The sequence below is a fragment of the Pinus tabuliformis genome, chromosome 2_2, assembly GCF_031772625.1.
Source record: "Pinus tabuliformis cultivar Carrire ecotype Pingquan chromosome 2_2, CPIR1, whole genome shotgun sequence".
Taxonomy (NCBI): Eukaryota; Viridiplantae; Streptophyta; class Pinopsida; order Pinales; family Pinaceae; genus Pinus; species Pinus tabuliformis.
In genome coordinates this window covers 484,195,987-484,216,301 of record NC_142300.1, presented here as the reverse complement: position 1 = coordinate 484,216,301, position 20,315 = coordinate 484,195,987, and the positions used below count along the sequence as shown (strand labels likewise).

General features: G+C 34.3%; 1 long non-coding RNA gene across 1 annotated transcript; it reads right to left on the bottom strand.

Annotated features, from left to right (window-relative positions):
- Positions 1-17,762: 17,762 nt before the first annotated feature.
- LOC149193457 (uncharacterized) lies at positions 17,763-18,487 on the bottom strand. Its single transcript, XR_016254952.1, has 3 exons — positions 18,357-18,487; positions 18,187-18,262; positions 17,763-18,053 (listed from the first exon to the last, which is right to left on the bottom strand). It is a non-coding gene; the product is annotated as an uncharacterized LOC149193457 (long non-coding RNA).
- Positions 18,488-20,315: the final 1,828 nt, after the last annotated feature.

Genomic DNA, 20,315 nt, shown 5'->3' with positions numbered 1-20,315 from the left:
TGCCAATGATACCACTTTTTTCTTTAATGTTTTTGTCTTTTAAAATGTAAAGATTAGTTGTATAGATGTCAATGATATCATTTTTTTTTAATACTTTTGTCTTTTAAAATGTAAATGTAACTACAAAGTTTACCAAAACCATTTATCATGTTTTTCAAATATGTAACTACTCTATATTCTATAATAGTGTGACAAGTGTTTTGGGAAATTTGAAATTTAGGATAATGGTCGTTTAAATTTATATGAATTCACTTTTATGCTATTTTAGTAATTACTTTATACCAATTAATTTTATAAACTACAAATTAGTTTTTTTCACCATTATCTTATGGAAAATTGGCAAATTATCTTTTTTATATTTTTCAAATATATATTAAAAAAACAAAAAACAAAACAAATTTTATAAAAATAACTCATCTCATATTTACTCATTATTATTTTAATTAATTTTTAAATATTTACTTTTCAAATATATAAATTATTTTTTAATTACACCATATGTATTTTTCAGTGATGGTCACAAAATTCAAAATAACTATAGCGTTGCCATATTATATATATATATATATATATATATATATATATATATAGATACATATATATATATATATGAAATTTTAAATGGTTATTTTTTTCAACTAAATTTTAAAATTTATTTTCGTTAAATTTCTTGGAAAGTTTTATGATCCATATTACCTTTTTTTAATAATGATAATTGAAAGATTGAAGAGCTTTTTTTAGCATCATGTTAACTTTCACTTGATACGACCATTGAATTGAACTCAACTTTTAGTTTATAAAATGTTTTGGTTATTGTGTTTTTCAATTTATGAAGAGAGAAGTGAGCGACTTTTTGGTAAAAGAGGCTTTATATCAGTAACCTAATTTTAATAATTCTTCTATGTCAGCGCTTGTTGCATTATTGTTTTTTCTTAATTATTTTTAAGTGATATATTATTTATCTCTTATTCTCTTATTGTATTATTATCTTTGTTCTTAATTATTTTTTAGATATATTTTCATCTTCTACCGTATTATTATATTTCCTATAAAAAGAAATTATTATTATATTATTATTACCAACTCATTTGTAAGAGATATACTCACATTTGTAACTAAAATCTAGCGAGAAAGATAAAAATTATTCCTCTCAACCCATGGGTACATGTGAGCATTTTCATAAGGAATAAGGTTAGATGCATGATTAGACATGCATTAAAAGAAAAATGAAAATGGTGGCCCTTCCCTCGAAGGAGCATGTTATACATCATCTTGCATTCACTGGAGTTAATGTCATGGCAATCAATGAAGTTTATGAGTTTCGTTGGTTTGGTGTGACAATTGTACTTCATTCCAGGGAGCATTACTACACCCACATAAGAATGGAAAGTATAATTGTCATGAATGATATAGGGCACATAATTCTGGATAATGGCTTGGAGGAAAGTTGGAAGATAGAAACTTGGGCATTCCTTAAGAATCATATTGTTCTACATGTTTACGCACCTTGGATTTTATGAGCAAGATTTTCTTGGTACTATAAGTCAATCATTCTTAGCCAATTATATTTTAAACATCATGCATATTTTAAATCAATAAGGGGCTCTAGGTTTTTCTAGTCTCTTTTGGTCTATCCCTACCTTCTCTAGATCACCTTTTCATCCATTCCTAGTTATATTTGGCTCACTCTAGTTCATTCCAGGCACAAGTGAAGCTCTAATATTTGAGTTAATTACTCCTTGGTTTAGTGGTTTTTCTGACTACTTATCATCTACCTCTCCATACTAACAACGCTTAGTAGCAGTGACCACAATTGTGTCATATATCCCAAGAACTCCTTGGATAGAAACATACATAAGAATGGAAAGTATAATTGTCATGAATGATATAGGGCACATCATTCTAGATAATGGCTTGGAGGAAATTTGGAAGATAGAAACTTGGGCCTTCCTCAAGAATCATATTGTTCTACATGTTTACGCACCTTGGATTTTATGAGAAAGTTTTTCTTGGTACTGTAAGTCAATCATTCTTAGCCAATTCTATTTTAAACATAATTCTAAGTTCAAAGATCCAAATTTTAAATCAATAAGGGGCTCTATGTTTTTATAGTCTCTTTTGGTCTATCCATACCTTCTCTAGATCACCTTTTCATCCATTCCTAGTTATATTTGGCTCACTCTAGTTCATTCCAAGCACACATGAAGTTGTAATATTTGAGTTAATTGCTCCATGGTTTAGTGGCTTTTCTAACTACTTATCATCTCCCTCTCTATACTAACAAAGCCTAGTATTAGTGACCACAATTGTGGCATATATCCCAAGAACTCCTTAGATAGAAACATATTATATGTAACTAGGCGTAAGGGGATAAATCACATAAAATATTCTTTGAATTTTGACTTTGTAACTCTAGCAAGGTAATTATTATTTGAGAAGTATTTCTTGAATCATTATTTTCTTATTTTCCTAATTCTCATTGTATGTTCTCTTTATGACTTCTTAGACCTAAATTGAAATCTAAGGAAAATTTTAACTCTATGGTGGATTGTTAAATGATCCAGGAGTAGACTTAGTTCATGGACTCTCTGGTGCTAGTCATACAATTCAGTTTTCATTAGCCAACATTTTTTTAAATATAACTAAAAATTCAAAATAGAGGGTTATTAATTGAACTAGGGATTTTGAGCTTCTTTCAGAGTTTCTCAGGTCTCTTCTTTTACTCTATTCTGAGTTATTTTCCATCCTTTTCCTACATATAATTGGTCAACCTTGGTTCAATTCAGGAAATATTTATGTCTTAACCTCTTTGTTCATAGTCTCTCTTTGGAATTTAAAATGATTTGGGTCCCTCGAGAATCAAATTATTATGAGATCTTTCTCTGTATCAACCAAACCCAAAAATAGTTTTGGCAATGAATCCTTAACAATAGTTTTCGCAATGACTCCTTTTATGTCATTGAGATGGACATTTCAACTAGACTCCTAGGAGAGAAGTTGTTCTTTATGATCCTATAGTGGGAAGTTTATGAAACTAATAATAAAATCATTTTCTAGGCTCTCAATTCTTTTGAAGCCCCAAGATTATCCCTTCTAGATCTAGTCTTGTGATCTACATATATATAATTTTATGTTTTCCCTCATTTTTCCCTTCACTCTTTTCTGGAAGTTCACCATACCTCAAGGATGATGCTCTCATGGGAGAAGAGGTCATAAAAATAGCATGGGTTTATCAATATTCCAATAAAAATGGACAACATAACATTCAACATAGATTTATGACAACAATAAACATCCATGGATCAAAAGGGAAATTGAGGATAGGGAGAGGGAATCTAGAATTGAACATAAATTCAGTGTAAATGAGGAGGTCTTGGATAATATTGGCAATTGGATATGAGATACATGTAGTACAAGATCAAGGAATACCAAATACATGAGAATGGTGGACATCAACTTGTAACTAAAAACCATAATGGGAAAGGCAATGGTGGAACAATGAAAGGAGCAATTAGAGATTTTGCTATGCATTGATGAGATGTATAATAAAACTAGAAAGATGGAAATCAAACTAACAACAATGACAAGGAATCTTTCCAATCTTAAATTCACATATTTTGAATAGGACACAGGACCAAATGTCATCATCTAGGTGGATTCCCCCACTAGATAACTATAGTTTGTGACAATCTATAATATGTATAGAAGTTACTCTATAGTAGACTTCTTTATCAATTTCAGACCTTTCATTTGGACAAAATCTATAATATTATGTTTTTAGTCTAGTTTCCTTTCTAGTAGGACAATAAGAACAACAAAACTATTTCATGTTACACATTAATACAAATTTATTGGCTAGCTTAAAAAAATGAACAACAATTCTTCCCAATGAATTGAGTTAAGCCTAATTCACCTTTAATTAAGCCTAATTCACCTTTAAATTACATAAACACAAACAAATAATTATAATTATAATTGTAACATAAATAGTAAATCCATAATAATTAAACTAGAAATTGCACCATATGTTGCAAAGGAAACACCATAAGTGGATAGCATATGGAAGAAGAGCATAAATGAAAAACTATGTGATAAGTTACGTGATTTAACTATACCCCAATTTGAGTTAAAACTAAATATGTTAAATGGAATAAAATGACACAATCTACTCAAATAAGAGGTATGTGCAACTTCCTTTTCAAGTGCTCAATCCATGCTCAATACTATTTGCGTATTGTTAGTGAAATGTGCTAAAGAAATCTATGTGCCTAATATGAAATTCAAAATACAGTAGTAAAACTTGTCAAAATCATTTTTATTATCTCACTTAAAAGGTACCCAAATCAATACCATGGAATTTAGAAATTATAATTTTCCGAGTTATAACTAAAACAATTAGTCAAAGCTACAATATCAAGTTTGTGAGCATCATTGATAATGTATCATTAAAAGATTCCCAACTTGTTATAATGAAATTTAAAAATTATAATTTTGGAGTCATAACTTCCTATTCAAGGCCATGCATAGAAAAAACAAAAGGCATGAACATTAAGAGCCCGAAGATGAGAGACGTACTTAGTGAAATATGTGTCCATAAGAAAAATTCATGACAGGAAAATGAATTCTATTTCTATTTATGTTTTAGAGGAACTAACTTCGTATCGTCTAAAAATGCAAATGAAACAACAACCCACCACTGGGTGAGATGACCCATAAAAATGTTAAAAAAAAAAAAAAAAACCTCCTTTACAACACACCAAGCCTTATTGACAAAATGAATGAAGTTTATCGTTATGCTCTCCATTAATCATACCTTTGTGATGGAAATTAAATATTGAAATTTATCATGATGGTCTGTTGTAGTCATACCTTTATGGTGGAACTTAAATATGTTTTTCTCTGGGAATGCTCGGCTGCAAAAGTTCAGACATGTATTTGCATTACTTAGTTCTAAACAAAATGAAGCAACATCGAGCCATTACGAATGGATATTCCTAAAATTTGGTGCCTGTGACTTTTTAAAATTTAAAATTAACATGAACTATATTAGAGACAAGGTTGTAAAAGAATTTGGCCTTGCACATGCACTTTCTATGTGGACTCAATAATATGCACTTTCTATGTGGACTCAATAATATGAACACATTGTTTTCGATGTAGTTGGATAATTTATTGCATTCACTAATATTTTCTACTTTTTACTTATTTTCATATAGCTTTAAACAATTATGAATGTGCACTTTCTATGTAGACCTAGTAAGATGAACACATTGTTTTTCGATGTAGTTGGATAATTTTTTGCCTTTACCAATATTTTCTATTTCTGGCTCATTTTCATATAACATTAAACAATTACGAATATGCACTTTCTATGTAGACCTAGTAAGATGAACACATTGTTTTCCAAGTAGTTGGATAATTTGTTCCCTTCATCAATATTTTTTACTTCTTTCTTATTTTCATATACCGTGAACAATCGTGCATGTGATAAATGATTTTGTATATAAGTTTAAAAAAATGGAAAATTTACAAACAAAATAAAGTTTCATGGTAAAATAATGTTCTACATTCCATTCCACATACATTATATAAACACATTGTTTTCCATGTAGTTGGATAATTTGTTGCCTTCACCAATTCCACATACATTATATAAACACATTGTTTTCCATGTAGTTGGATAATTTGTTGCCTTCACCAATATTTTCTACTTCTTGCTTATTTTCATATAACCTTAAACAATTACGAGCATGCACTTTCTAAGTGGACCTAGTAAGATGACCACATTATTTTCTAAGTAGTTGGGTAATTTGTTCCCTTCACCAATATTTGCTACTTCTTGCTTATTTTCATATACCCTAAACAAGGGTACATGTTATAATTGATTTTGTATATAAGTTAAAAAAGATGGAAAATTTACAAACAAAATAATTTTTCATGGTAAAATAATGTTCTACATTCCATGCTCCACATACGTTATATAAGTTGACAACTTTAGGTGCCATATGCAACCATTACTGCCATGGATAGTGACTGCAAGTTACAAATCAAAATACCCAAGATTGAATTAAAAAAACAAAACATATATCAAACCCTGAAAGATGGCTTAGTTAGCTATTTCCCTTCCTAAAATATCTTTGTAATTCGACTTTTCAATGCCAAAATATGCTTTAAGATAAAAATTATATTTGGAAAACCATACTATATCTATCTTATCTCTATATCTACAAAACTTAAGGGATTGAATCTAGCAATATGTAAACATTATTTGAGGACAAAATTTGAGGAAAAAATTGCACATCAAGACATTTGACTCCTTTGAATTCTTTCTAGATGACTGTTAAGATGGATCTACACTAATGTTCTAATTATAATAAATTTTTAATTTTCCCTTGTTTTGTATAATATATAGAATTATTTTTCTTATTAATATTTTTAAAATGTAACTTGTTAACAACATATTAAACATGGAAGGAATTTCTATTATAGTTGAATTAAATTTGATATAAAATTATTATCTATATGTTTGTCATTAATACATTTTAGTTTTAAATATTACATCTCAAGTAAACATAGAATGAATTACACATCATGTAGTATAAAAAACATTATTTTTACATGTCATTTTCCAACTTCATATTAGGTAGTTAATGAATTAGTTGAGGCGGATGTTAAAGTAAATGTAAGATCATGTGACAACATCTCCCTCGTATTGAGTTATTTGCTTATGAATTCTACACAATTTAAGTTCTCTAAATTTGATATAAAATTATTATCTATATGTTTGTCATTAATAAATTTTAGTTTTAAATATTACATGTCAAGTAAACATAAAATGAATTACACATCATGTAGTATCAAAAACATTATTTTTACATGTCATTTTCTGATGCAGGAGCATCATGGTTCCAAATTTTGTACATTTAGTAGAATCTAGGGGGTCTTGTGTTTTCAAGGGAGTTGGTTCCCTTAATTAATGTCATTTTCAATGTTTTGAGTGATTTAGAATATGATTTAATTAAGTATTGTGAGGAAAATTTATAAATATTCTCGAATGTAGAAGGACATGAGAGATTTAGGCTAGTTGAGATTTCATAAGGATTTTAGGGATCTAGAAGTCTAATATAGAATTTTGGTTGAATAAGAATGGAACTGGGAGAAGATTTAGGAGAGATTGAGAGATTGTTGGATCTGAACTGAAATTAGTTCAGATATCTCTTTGTATATATATATAATAAACATTTGAAACATTCAGGAGGCCCTGCGCTATAATTTGGGCCTTACGAATATGACTATTAGCCTATGTAGATATATTCTGTTATATAATGAAAGAATACAAAAATACAGTGTTCGAGAGAGTGAAGAGATGGGCTTTTGATCTCTGGGTCGTGTGAATAATTCCGTTTTGAAAGGTTCGCTCTACTTGCTAAATAGTGAATTCACAATTCATTTCTGAGTGACTTATAATGGAGTGTAAATGCATCGAACCCCATGAACTGTAGTAGCAAGATGATGGCTCTGTATTTATGAAGTTTTCCTTTTGCGGAATCGATATTTGGAAGGAAGTTAAGGAATCTGTGTGTACCGTGCATAGGAGTCGGAATCCTTATCGTAAGAGCAGATGCAATGAAGCCTGGAGTTAATTGCAGTCACTATTAATGATGCCATATCTACCTGAAATCATGGTTATAGAGTTAACAAGAGAATTAGAGCAGATTTAGAGAGGCCAAGTGTGGCCGGAATGCAAGGAAGTGGCCAAACATATGACGAATCAGGCCACAGATAGAGGATAGACCAGAAGTTCTGAGTATAAATACATATATAGGATTTGTATGAATGAAATAGTGTTCATGTTATATTGCATTGCCTCTGTGTGTTCTGTCTATATAATTAACACAAGTTACGAACAGTTGTAGGAGTCTGTCATAAGCACGAGGATTTAAGATATTTCTGGTGGTTAAGGATTACAGTAACATGTGATTCCGGTAGAAGGTTTGGAAACCCATTTAATAAATTGAATAAATGATTTGCTTGTGATGAATATTATAAGGCGCAATAGGTTTTCTGCGCTATCAGTGGAAGGAAAAACATTAATGCCCTGCCTATACGCATGGATTGAGGGTGATATATAGCCTTTGCATTGGTTGAGGAAGACACTGTCTATTAATAGAAATTTCTGAAAATCGTGTTGGAGATGCGGAGTAAACTATTAGTTTCAAAGTCTCATTCAAGTCCTCATTGAGCTAAGCTAGTTGAGAATGAAAGTCGATTTGGTAATATTCCTTCCCTGAATATTGAAGACGTTGTGATCAAATCGTCGGATTTCAGACAATCTAAATTGTTGACCTATTGAAGAACTGATGAATCAGCGTATAAAGATCGTGGCTGCTGATTCAAAGATTCAACGATTCAAGCCTTGAGGCAGAACACCAGAACATAGTATCCTTTAGCGAGAATTCAATGGCATAAATGGTATGACTCAGAAAAGGGGAAGTTTGATATGCAAGGGAAACATAGATAGAGAGTTGAGTGTCATATCCCTATTTGCAACTACCTTGAGTAAAAAGTAATTCTAAATTAAAAACTTACGAATCAGTTGTTGAACCGATTCTTGAATCAGTTATTGAACCGATTCTTGATTCCTGTAAAATTGAACGAGGGGATGCTGGTCTGGGGGATCTTGGAGGGAAGAGCGTGAGACTGAATATGATTGAAGGTCGCGTGTTCGATCTGTATCTTTGTTGGGAGACGTCTGAGTATATAATCGAGACAGACAGTGAGGAAAAAGAAAGATTTTTCTGGACTAAGTCTGGTAGTGACCAGATAGTCGAGCACTAGGTGCTGTCTTACTGAGGATTGTGATCCGGTAAGAAAGAGCTCGGGGGGAGACTCAGGTCCCGAAGGACAAGTCTCACGGCTGGGTGGATAACGAGCTTGGCACAGGAATTTGCAGGAGATTTGCTGAAGATTTCTTACGAGCAGTGATCAGGTAAGTACCGAAACCCTCTAGTATTTGTAATTGCTTGTGTAGAATGGGTAACTCCGAATACCTGTAGCTAACTGCGTAATAACAGTTGGACAGAGACCCTATAGTACTATTAAAAGAACAGAGTAACTGTGAATATGTAAGTGTCATGGAAATGCATGCCTTCATGTTCAATTAGGTATCTGCATAAATCTGTAGTACCTGTAGCATGAGGGGCCATTGATTATTAAAGCACAGAATGTCATTAGAGAATAGGGTCTGAATAGGCAGGGTCGTTATCAGGAACAGAAGGAGGAAACCCTGTAACAGAAGTCCACACCCTAACCTATAATAATTTCAAGAACCTATTGCGCTCTCATCTGGTAAATGATGACCCGAAAAGGGAACCGTGGATAACCTCGGGAGTGCAGATACTGAATGGAAGTATGTAGTCAATAATTTAATCAGAACAGGTCCGCTGTTGGAGGAATTCTTGTGACAAGCAGAAGCTTGAAGCCTCTGTCGTCAATCCTCCTGAACAATAGCCGGACGTAACGCAGAGTAACCTCATGCTTGAACCTTTAATAAAAAGAGGAAGAAAGTAGTCAAACTCTTAGAGACTGTAAGAGACTACCAAGATATCACGCCCGAGTATAATAATATTAACTACATTAACAGGTGGTTGAAATATCTTTAGTACGTAGACTATATGCATTACTGTCTTTAAAGCCAAAAGATATGAAGTAAACGCTGTTTATACTGTAGAAGGAATACTGCTATAGAAATGGAACAAATGCATAGGCAAATATAATATTCATTTCAGAGAATTGCAGAGCAAACAATATTTAGCAAACTGTGACCATATCGTGACAGTAAAGAACGAACATATTGCACAATCATAAATCTGTATGACCAGAGGTCTCTTATTATCGACCTTCGTCGAGTTCGACCAGACATCTATGGAATGAGATGTGGTGCGAACCCTAGCAGAATCAACTAATGTGGTTGAAAAGCGGCGTATGCCCAAACCCTCTCAAAACTTAGACAATGCGAATGAACTCCAGAGCATACATTTAAATAAATAACTGATAATGTTTAAACTCAACCCTTACGGGAAATGTTACAAAGAGAACGATATTAAACCTGGAAGCGTTAATAACCATGAGAACTATATAAATATTAGAAGTTCAACATTGCTCTGCGATAACAGAGGGGCCGAGCATAAATATAGTCCACAGAAGTTTAACCATAAAATATAGTAGCCAAAAGAGCCGTCACATTATATGGGTTCAGACCCAGATCTAATGAATCGGCTGAAAATCATTAAATGTTACATAAACCACAGAAGTAAAGAATACATGGTAAAATAAGGGTTTCAAACTATATAGGCAGCAGTCGAGTAGCTCAGTCACATGGACTTGAGAGTTCGACCCAAAACAGCCGCAGACAAAAGACTTTGTGAATCCCGACTTCCACACATTCAAACCTCAATGGGTATGACCCGGAAATAAGGAGGCCGTGAATCGCCATCTGCGCCAACCATAGAGGAATAAGGTGGCTGGGATTCATAAATCAACACAGGAGAGTAACCCTCCGACAATGATAATCTGAATCATAACCACAAGTTACACTAAGAGATGGGGTACAAGACATAAAGTGTACCTATTATGCGTTCAGCATAATATCGACAGAGAGCCGTGTAGACTGATGAAGAAACCGGCAGCGGGATCTTCCCTTCCTGTCATACAAAGCGAGAGAGGCAGTTACATTGTGCACCTATTAATAAACCATAAATAATACTTCAACCCAGTTTAACAAGTGTAAAACTTACCAGCCCGATCAAGGAGTTATGGCCTCGGCGCGGTAACATCCGGATGAGTTTGCATGCTGGTCGAAGGTAACAGAAGGGACTCAGTGCAGAAATGGTGGAGCAAACGCCCAGTGGTAACAGGGAATTACACTGAGCCCTGGAGCGCCAAACCGAAACAGCAAAACCCCGACGAACACGGGATATCCAACTTATAAACGCGTAGCTATAACCCTGCGACGTGGAGTAATTTCCACCTTCGATCATCCACAGAAAATCCATGCCGTAGATCTTGGCGGTAATGCCAAAGTATGTAGGCGGGAAAGTTCCAGCCTGTAGAGCTGTGGCCGATCACGTGAACAGGACGGCCACCTTAAATGCTAGACCAGGTGGATTATAGAGGAAGCACCAGCGTATAACTGGTGGTTGGAACTTAATACCCTTACAAACCTTAAAATTAAGAAACCCTTTGCATTGCATCGAGAGGCATCAATTCATATGGGTGTGGAAGCACTAAAACCATATTATAAGTTAAACCTTAGTTCCGTGGTGGTATCACATCAATTATATGTTATATCTGGTTGTGTATGTATACACATAAGGATGGTGTAGCCTCTATATATAAAAAAAAAAATTATATAAATTTAATACAGGTGAGAGATATGTGACAATTGGTATCAGAGCTAAAGGTTGCAGTACTAGCGCCTTTGGGAATTGGTAAGCGGAAAGGATAATGAGGTACGCCATCAGTAGGCATTAACTCAGGTACGAGTTTAATCATTCACACATTCATTTATGAAGTACACTACTTTTGGCATGATAGGTGTGACTCATGTTTATAACTGCTTTAAGTAGTAAGTAATAAGTTGTTGCATAACTACGTTCATAACGTTAAATTCCTGATGAGGATAAAAGACAATGAAACTTTTGTCACACCTAAGAACAATATTGAGTACTCATTACACTTAAGAACGATATTGAACACTCATTGACGAAAGTGACAATCAACTACCAAGTTTGATTTGCAAATATGGCAATAACAATGATGTATTTAATGAACAAATTGAAGTTACAATGAACAAAACTTAGGGGAACATTCTTGAATAGGATGAAAAAATTGTTTAAAAAGGACATTAGAAGAACCCCTTTAGATATTGAAAACATGCAATGAGTCAAGCAGCGAGACTTAATTGTCATAACTAACTTTTGAATCAGTCTTGTCATGGATGCATGAAGACGATTGGTAGTTGAGATTGATTAGTGTTGTATGACTAACCCATAGAACTTATATGCATTAATTCAACTGGACTAAGATTGTTACAGTTCGTAACCAAGTGAAGGTTGATTGATGTCGCATGCATGGAATGTGTTTATGAAGATTTTTTTTTACTCTCTCGGTGCTATAGTCCAGTTGTGCATGAGAAGAGTTCTTAATTTTATTCACCATGAGAATGCATGATGAATAGTATATGCTTATGTCTTAATAGATTTAATGATGATTACCCTCTAATTAAGTGAAATCCATTAGCATGGTATATGTTTATCATTACTTGTTGAGAGATAAAAACCATTGGAGCCTTAATGATGGTTGAATTTATCTCTACTATGGGAATGATGGATTTCTTATGCATGTTGCATTTCAGTGTGAACTTAATTGGAGAGGCATGTTCGGTGGGTAACATTTCTAGGATCCATTCATGGTATAATTACATATGATAATTACTCATAAATAGACTACCTGTGTTAATACAGTTGTCAGTAAACTCTAACTATCTTCCCCAGCTATAGATGCTTCCAAAGGAAAAGGAAGCAAGGAGAAGGAAAAAGACCGTGCTGTAGGGACAGACGGAGATGGGAAAAACAAATCGCTAAGTCTGGTGATGACCAGATAAAGCAAGCTTTGAGTATCAGAATCCTGCAGAGACTCTAAGTCTGGGGATGACTAGATAGCGCTCGATGTGAGTATTCCCTTGACCATGCTTAAGGAGTTGGAAAATGATAACCATAGTGTGTTGATGTTAATGATTTTCTTAATGTCTCCTTGAAGTTATTATTCTGAAAGGGACACATAGTACTGTTATGATAGTTGTTGCATCTAGCATCAAGTGGTAACTCTGGTGCATGTGTGACACTTAGGAGATTATGCTTCTAATTGCGTAAGTAGAGCAATTGCTTCCAGTAAGGGTGGTTTAACTTGTTAGTTATGCGTATTGATCCAAGGATAAGATAAGTGTCTTGTTCACTTACCTGAAGAACACGTATGAATGTTTTATATGATTTCTTAGTAGAGAAAGTATTTGAATGCATGCAATAAAAGAATGGTTCTTTTATAGATTTTCTTGGTAAAGGAAATGTGTTAAGGCATGCAGTTAAAGATTGATTATTTGGTATGTTTTCTTGGTAAAGAAAATAGGTAGTTCCTATTAGAAAGACTCCACGTGAGTCTTGTGTGTGAAATGCTCGTCTCTTGTCTATAAAATCCTTGCTAAATATGGCCGAGGTATTTTCTTGAGAAAAGAGGATGAGGTATATAAATGTCCTGAGGACATAGCATGGAAGGTGGCCAAGTTTGCTTGAATTAAAATATGTATCTTTATTTGATAAAAGCTTCTTGGAAAATATATATCTATATATATATATATATATCTATATATATATATATCTATATATATATATATATATATATATATATATATGCTAATTGCATTATGATTCTAGTTAGTTTTTAAGTTCTAGTGAAATGATTATGCAATACATGCATGATAAAAGATAACTAAGGATGTGCTTCTAGGCACATAGATATTCATCCCTAATTTCTTAAGGAAAGAGTATATTACATATATACATAAATATAGTATGCATACTTCATGTATGAAGATGCAGGATTTTATGAGAATTTTCTTGAAAATAAAAATAGAGGTTCTTTCCTTAAAGACACATTAGAATAGTGTTCATACAAGAACCAAAATCCTTACTTGTTTCATGAAAAGAACTATGTGCATTGAAGTAAGGTAATTGTGTTAGGAGAACACATGTTGCATATTGGTAGCTATTGTGACTTTGGAATTATGACTCTGTGTGTACATAGAGGAAGTGATCATGTTAACTTTCTTGAAGACAACAATCTTTTGAAGAGATTGTCTTGCTAGATAAGTTGTGTTGATTGCTTGATTTTGACACATAAAGGATAAGTAAACCTTGTTTTTGTATCTTGATTTTTATGCCTAAAGATAGATATCTTTAATGATTTCTTGAAAGGGAATCTTGAGAAACCCTCACATCGGAAGATAGAAGAATGAGGTTAAAATGACTTCCTTAAGAAAGAGGTATGTAGTTTGTTGTATGAGATGATGGTAGTATGCTAGTGAAAGGCTTATATGATAAGCAATGGTATGCACAAAGATTAGTCATTATGATATAGAGATATGATCTTTGTATGTTGGAGAGATTATGTTTAATTACATTAACAATGCATGACCCAAGCTAGCCATAGTAAACATGAGATAATACTCCATTAATGATGATTTGAATTGGAACAACAGACTATGGCAAAATTGGGAATGATGAGAGTATTAACTCAACTGTTGTTGACATTTATACATTAAAGAGTATTTGCATATGCTTTTATACATGACAATATTGTATGCATGAACATTCTTGGAAATGGAATACGTGTTAACTGATGCATATTTATAACTAACGTTGCTGATGGGATTAAGTAGTGGCAGCTTAATGGCAACAAGAAAACTCATCACATAAATTGCTGCAATGTGAAATGCAATTATAAATGAGAAAGAAAATATTCATGCTATGTCTGGTTAGGATCAGATGGCATAAGAGGAAAGAATTTTCCTGTGTATGCTATGTCTGGTTAGGATCGGATAGCATTTACTGGCGAGACCAGTGTAATTGCGGTCGAGTAGGACCTGCAAGTGCTTGGGTTGATGACAGTTACCTGCCCGGAGGGGTTGATGGTACTTGTCTGCCCGGATTGTGAAAGGCTTGAATGCCTTGGGTTGATGACAGTTACCTGCCCGGAGGGGTTGATGGTACTTGTCTGCCCGGATTGTGAAAGGCTTCAATGCCTTGGGTTGATGACAGTTACCTGCCCAGAGGGGTTGATGGTACTTGTCTGCCCGGATTGTGAAAGGCTTGAATTCCTTAGGTTGATGACAGTTACCTGCCCGGAGGGGTTGATGGTACTTGTCTGCCCGGATTGTGAAAGGCTGGAATGCCTTGGGTTGGTGACAGTTACCAGCCCGGAGGGGTTGATGGTACTTGTCTGCCCAGATTTCTTCTCCCTAGAATTCTTGAGCTGGTTGGCCAGTGGAATTCTATGTTAGACCTGGTAAGGTCTCTATCAAAGAAACTGTCTGGATGTGAAAATGACTCGATTTGGTTGTGAGAACCAGTTTCCATGGATTGGGAATTCTTTAGTCCATTGTGGTCTCATGGCTAAAGGAATTAACTAATCAGCTATATGTTATGTTAAAAATGAATTTTACATATAGTTGTGTAAAATATGTTATGCACATTTAACAAGAAATGAGCTTAGTGCTCAATAAAGAATAAATGGAAATTTTAATTCCTTTATTGTGTTATTAATGTTGTGAATATCTTAGTGGGAGCTAAGACAATTCTTGCTTAATGCAGTGATTGACTGTTTTGATGTTTACAGAGCTAGGTGCTCTTTTGGTACTTCTCGAAGTACTTTACGGATGTCTTTAGTGAGAATTCGTTCAGTGTGCACATGAGCAGTGATTCATCATTTGATGATTAGTGTTAGTGCTCTTTAAGTACTTGTAAAAGTACTGTGATTTAGAAAGCATCTAACATTGCACAATTGATTGCTAGTCAAAAGTATCTCGTTTGACTCAAAATATAGTGACTAATGTGGTTGAATTTGTTAGTCATATATTACAGGAACTATTTACCATGGAAGGTTGAAGAATTGTCCAACCTCTATTAAAAGGCTTACATGAAAGTATTCATGATTTTCAAGCATAAGATGGTAAGTTATGGTAAGTTGACACAGAATTGTTTATTATGAATGAATAAGGGCCAAGTGGTGGCAATTAAAAGTTGCATATTTTGCAATTACGAATGCTTATGATTATTGATGCTTATAACTAATGATATTTCTTATGATTATATCATTACTGTTTCGGGTATTGTCATTAATTGGAATGAAATCTTGGATTCCAAAGAGGAAGGATCATCATTGTGTGTGGATTAGATGATTATACATTGAGTACAATCTAAAGTTCCAACAAGAGATGAACACCGAGGACGGTGTTCCTGTTAAGGGGGGGAGTATGTCATATCCCTATTTGCAACTACCCTGAGTAAAAAGTAATTCTAAATTAAAAACTTACGAATCAGTTGTTGAACCGATTCTTGAATCAGTTATTGAACCGATTCTTGATTCCTGTAAAATTGAACGAGGGGATGCTGGTCTGGGGGATCTTGGAGGGAAGAGCGTGAGACTGAATATGATTGAAGGTCGCGTGTTCGATCTGTATCTTTGTTGGGAGACGTCTGAGTATATAATCGAGACAGACTGAGGAAAAGAAAGATTTTTGGACTAAGTCTGGTAGTGACCAGATAGTCGAGCACTAGGTGCTGTCTTACTGAGGATTGTGATCCGGTAAGAAAGAGCTCGGGGGGAGACTCAGGTCCCGAAGGACAAGTCTCATGGCTGGGTGGATAACGAGCTTGACACAGGAATTTGCAGGAGATTTGCTGAAGATATTCTCTATGAGCAGTGACCAGGTAAGTATCGAAATCCTCTAGTATTTGTAACTGCTTGTGTAGAATCGGTACATAGAATACCTGTAGCTAACTGCGTAATAACAGTTGAATAGAGACCCTATAGTGCTATTAAAAGAACAGAGTAGCTGTGAATGTGTAAGTGTCATGGAATGCATGCCTTCATGTTCAACTAGGTGTCTGCATAAATCTGCAGTACCTGTAGCATGAGGGGTCATTGATTATTAAAGCATAGAATGTCGTTAGAGAATAGGGTCTGAATATGCAGGGTCGGTATCAGGAAAAGAAGGAGGAAACCCTGTAACAGAAGTCCACACCCTAACCTATAATAATTTCAAGAACCTATTGCGCTCTCATCTGGTAAATGATGACCCAAGAAGGAAACCGTAGATAACCTCGGGAGTGCAGAGACTGAAGAGAAGTATGTAGTCAATAATTTAATCAGAACCGGTCCGCTGTTGGAGGAATTCTTGTGACAAGTAGAAGCTTGAAACCTCTGTCGTCAATCCTCCTGAACAACAGCCGGCCGTGAAGCAGAGTTTAACTCATGCCTGAACCTTAAATAAAAAGAGGAAGAAAGTAGTCAAACCCTTAGAGACTGTAAGAGACTACCAAGATATCACGCTCGGGTATAATGATATTAACTACAATAACAGTGGTTGAAATATCTTTAGTACGTAGACTATATGCATTACTGTCTTTAAAGCAAAAGAATTTGAAGTAAACGCTGTTTATACCATAGAAGGAATACTGCTATAGAAATGGAACAAATGCATAGGCAAATATAATATTCATTTCAGAAAATTGCAGAGCAGACAATGTGTAGCGAACTGAGACCATATCGTAACAGTAAAGAACAAACATATTGCATAACCATAAAACTGTATGACCAGAGGTCCCTTAATATCGACCTTCGCCGAGTTCGACCAGACATCTATGGAATGAGATGTGGTGCGAACCCTGACGGTACCAACTAATGCGGTTGAGAGCGGCGTATGCCCAAACCCTCTCACAAAACCTAGTCATTGCGAATGAAACCAGAGCATACATTTAAATAAATAACTGGTAATGCTTAAACTCAACCATTACGGGAAATGTTACGAAGAGAAACGATATTAAACCTGAGAGCGACAATAATCATGAGAACTATATAAATATCAGAAAAGTTCAACATTGCTCTGCGATAACAGAGGGGCCGAGCATGAATATAATCCACAGAAGTTTAACCATAAAATATAGTAGCCAAAAGAGCCGTCACAGTATATGGGTTCAGACCCAGATCTATTGAAACGGCTGAAAACCATTAAATATTACATATAGTCACAGAAGTAAAGAATACATGGTAAAGTAAGGGTTTCAAAACTATATAGGCAGCAGCCGAGTAGCTCAGTCACATGGACTTGAGAGTTCGACCCAGAACTGTCGTAAACAAAAGACATTGTGAATCCCGACTTCCATACATTCAAACCCCAATGGGCATGACCCGGAAATAAGGAGGCCGTGAATCGCCATCTGCGCCAACCGTAGAGGAATAAGGTGGCTGGGATTCATAAATCAACACAGGAGAGTAACCCTCCGACAAACATAATCTGAATCATAACCGAAAGTTATACTGAGAGATAGGGTAACGAGACATTAAGTGTACCTGTTATACGTTCAGCATAATATCGACAGAGAGCCGTGTAGACCGATGAAGAAACCGGCAGCGGGATCTTCCCTTCCTGTCATGCAAAGCGAGAGAGGCAGTTACACTGTGCATTCATTAATAAACCATAGATAACTACTGCAACCCAGATTAACAAGTGGGAAACTTACCAGCCCCAATCAAGGAGTTATGGCCTCGGCGCGGTAACATCCGGATGAGTTTGCATGCTGGTCGAAGGTAACAGAAGGGACTCAGTGCAGAAATTGTGGAGCAAACGCCCAGTGGTAACAGGGAATTACACTGAGACCTGGAGCGCTAAGCCGAGACAGCAAAACCCCGACGAACACGAGATATCCAACTTATAAACGCGTAGCTATAACCCTGCGACGTGGAGCATTTTCCACCTTTGATCATCCACAGAAATTCCATGCCGTAGATCTTGGCGGTAATGCCAAAGTATGTAGGCAGGAAAGTTCCAGCCTGTAGAGCTGTGGCCGATCACGTGAACAGGCCGGCCACCTTAAATGTTAGTCCAGGTGGATTGTAGAGAAAGCGCCAGCGTACAAGTGGTGGTTGGAACTTAATACCATTACAAACGCTAAAATTAAGAAAACACACTTTGCATTGTGTCGAGAGTCATCCATTCATATGGGTGTGAAACCATTAAAACCATAGTATCAGTTAAACCTTAGTACTGTGGTGGTATCACATCAATTATATGTTATATGCGATTGTGTATGTATACACATAAGGATGGTGTAGCCTCTATATATAAAAAAAAAAATTATATAAATTTAGTACAGGTGAGAGATATGTGACATTGAGATAAATAAATTACAGAGGATTGAGCTTTAGATCTAGTGGTACAGTTCAATTCCAGCAATAACAGTAATTTCTAATTCACTTTTCTATAGAATGCAATCTTAGCCATTTGAAATTGCTTCATGTTCTTTTATGATTTGAAGAACCTAAAAGAATCTGGAAATTGCATTATGAAGTCATAGTTAGAATTTGATCAAAGAGATACCAGATTCTACAACAACAGAGAGCACCATTCGGGAGTTTTTTTGTTTAAGAAAGTGGATTTTGCGGCCATATGGCTACAACATTTTCCAACGTCATATTTGGTAGTTAATGAATTAGTTAAGTTGGATGTTAAAGTAAATGTAAAATCACGTGACTACATCTCTTTCATATTGAGTTATGTGGTTATGAATTCCACACAATTAAAGTTTTCTAAGGGTTTTTAAGTTGATCAATTTATTTATGCATTTACAAACACATTAGAAACAAAAAAGCTAAAATTAATATGATTTATGTGATTTATTAATTTAAGGGTTGTCCATATATTATATTTTTTGGAGTTTTTGGATCAAATCCTGTGAAATAATTTTGGTGGAATCCTAATATTTTGTTGCTTAAAATGCTTTTGTTGACTATATATATGCATTCAACATCATGAAAAATCTTTGGGACACTTAGATTGTAAAGAGTTTACAACTCAAAGTTGTGATCCCAACAACTCTCTATGGAATTTTGGACAAACTCTACCAAACAATATGTCGAAAAAACCTCAAAAAAGTTAAAATTTAAATATAACTACATATATTAATTTTGCAAAAATATATATTAACGTCTATTATACTTAAAAAAAAATGAAATAATAATTTCTTTTAAAAATAGAAAAAAATATAGATATAAATATAACACATCAAACAAATTTGAGCTATTTCTAATTAATTTCTGATTTACAAATAGATTTTTTTTTAATAAAATAGAAACCTGATATTAAGAATTACAAGCTGCAACATCTAAATTGAAGAAACAATGTCTATTTAGGGTTAGGGTTTACACATCTAGTTAACTTTGGGTTTAAGGTTTACTGCATCTAGTTAGAGTTTGCTTCATCATCTAGTTAATGAATTAATTAAGGTAGATATTGAAGTATTTTATTTATGGTGGACATTTCTTTCCTTAGTTAATAGTACTTTTGATTTGTTAGTATAAATATTATTTTATTATTTTAAATGTATTGTCAAGTGACAACTCCCTCATAATGGGCTATTTGGGTTATGAATTCCACACAATTGAAGTTCTCTAAGGGCTTTTAAGTTGATCGATATATTTAT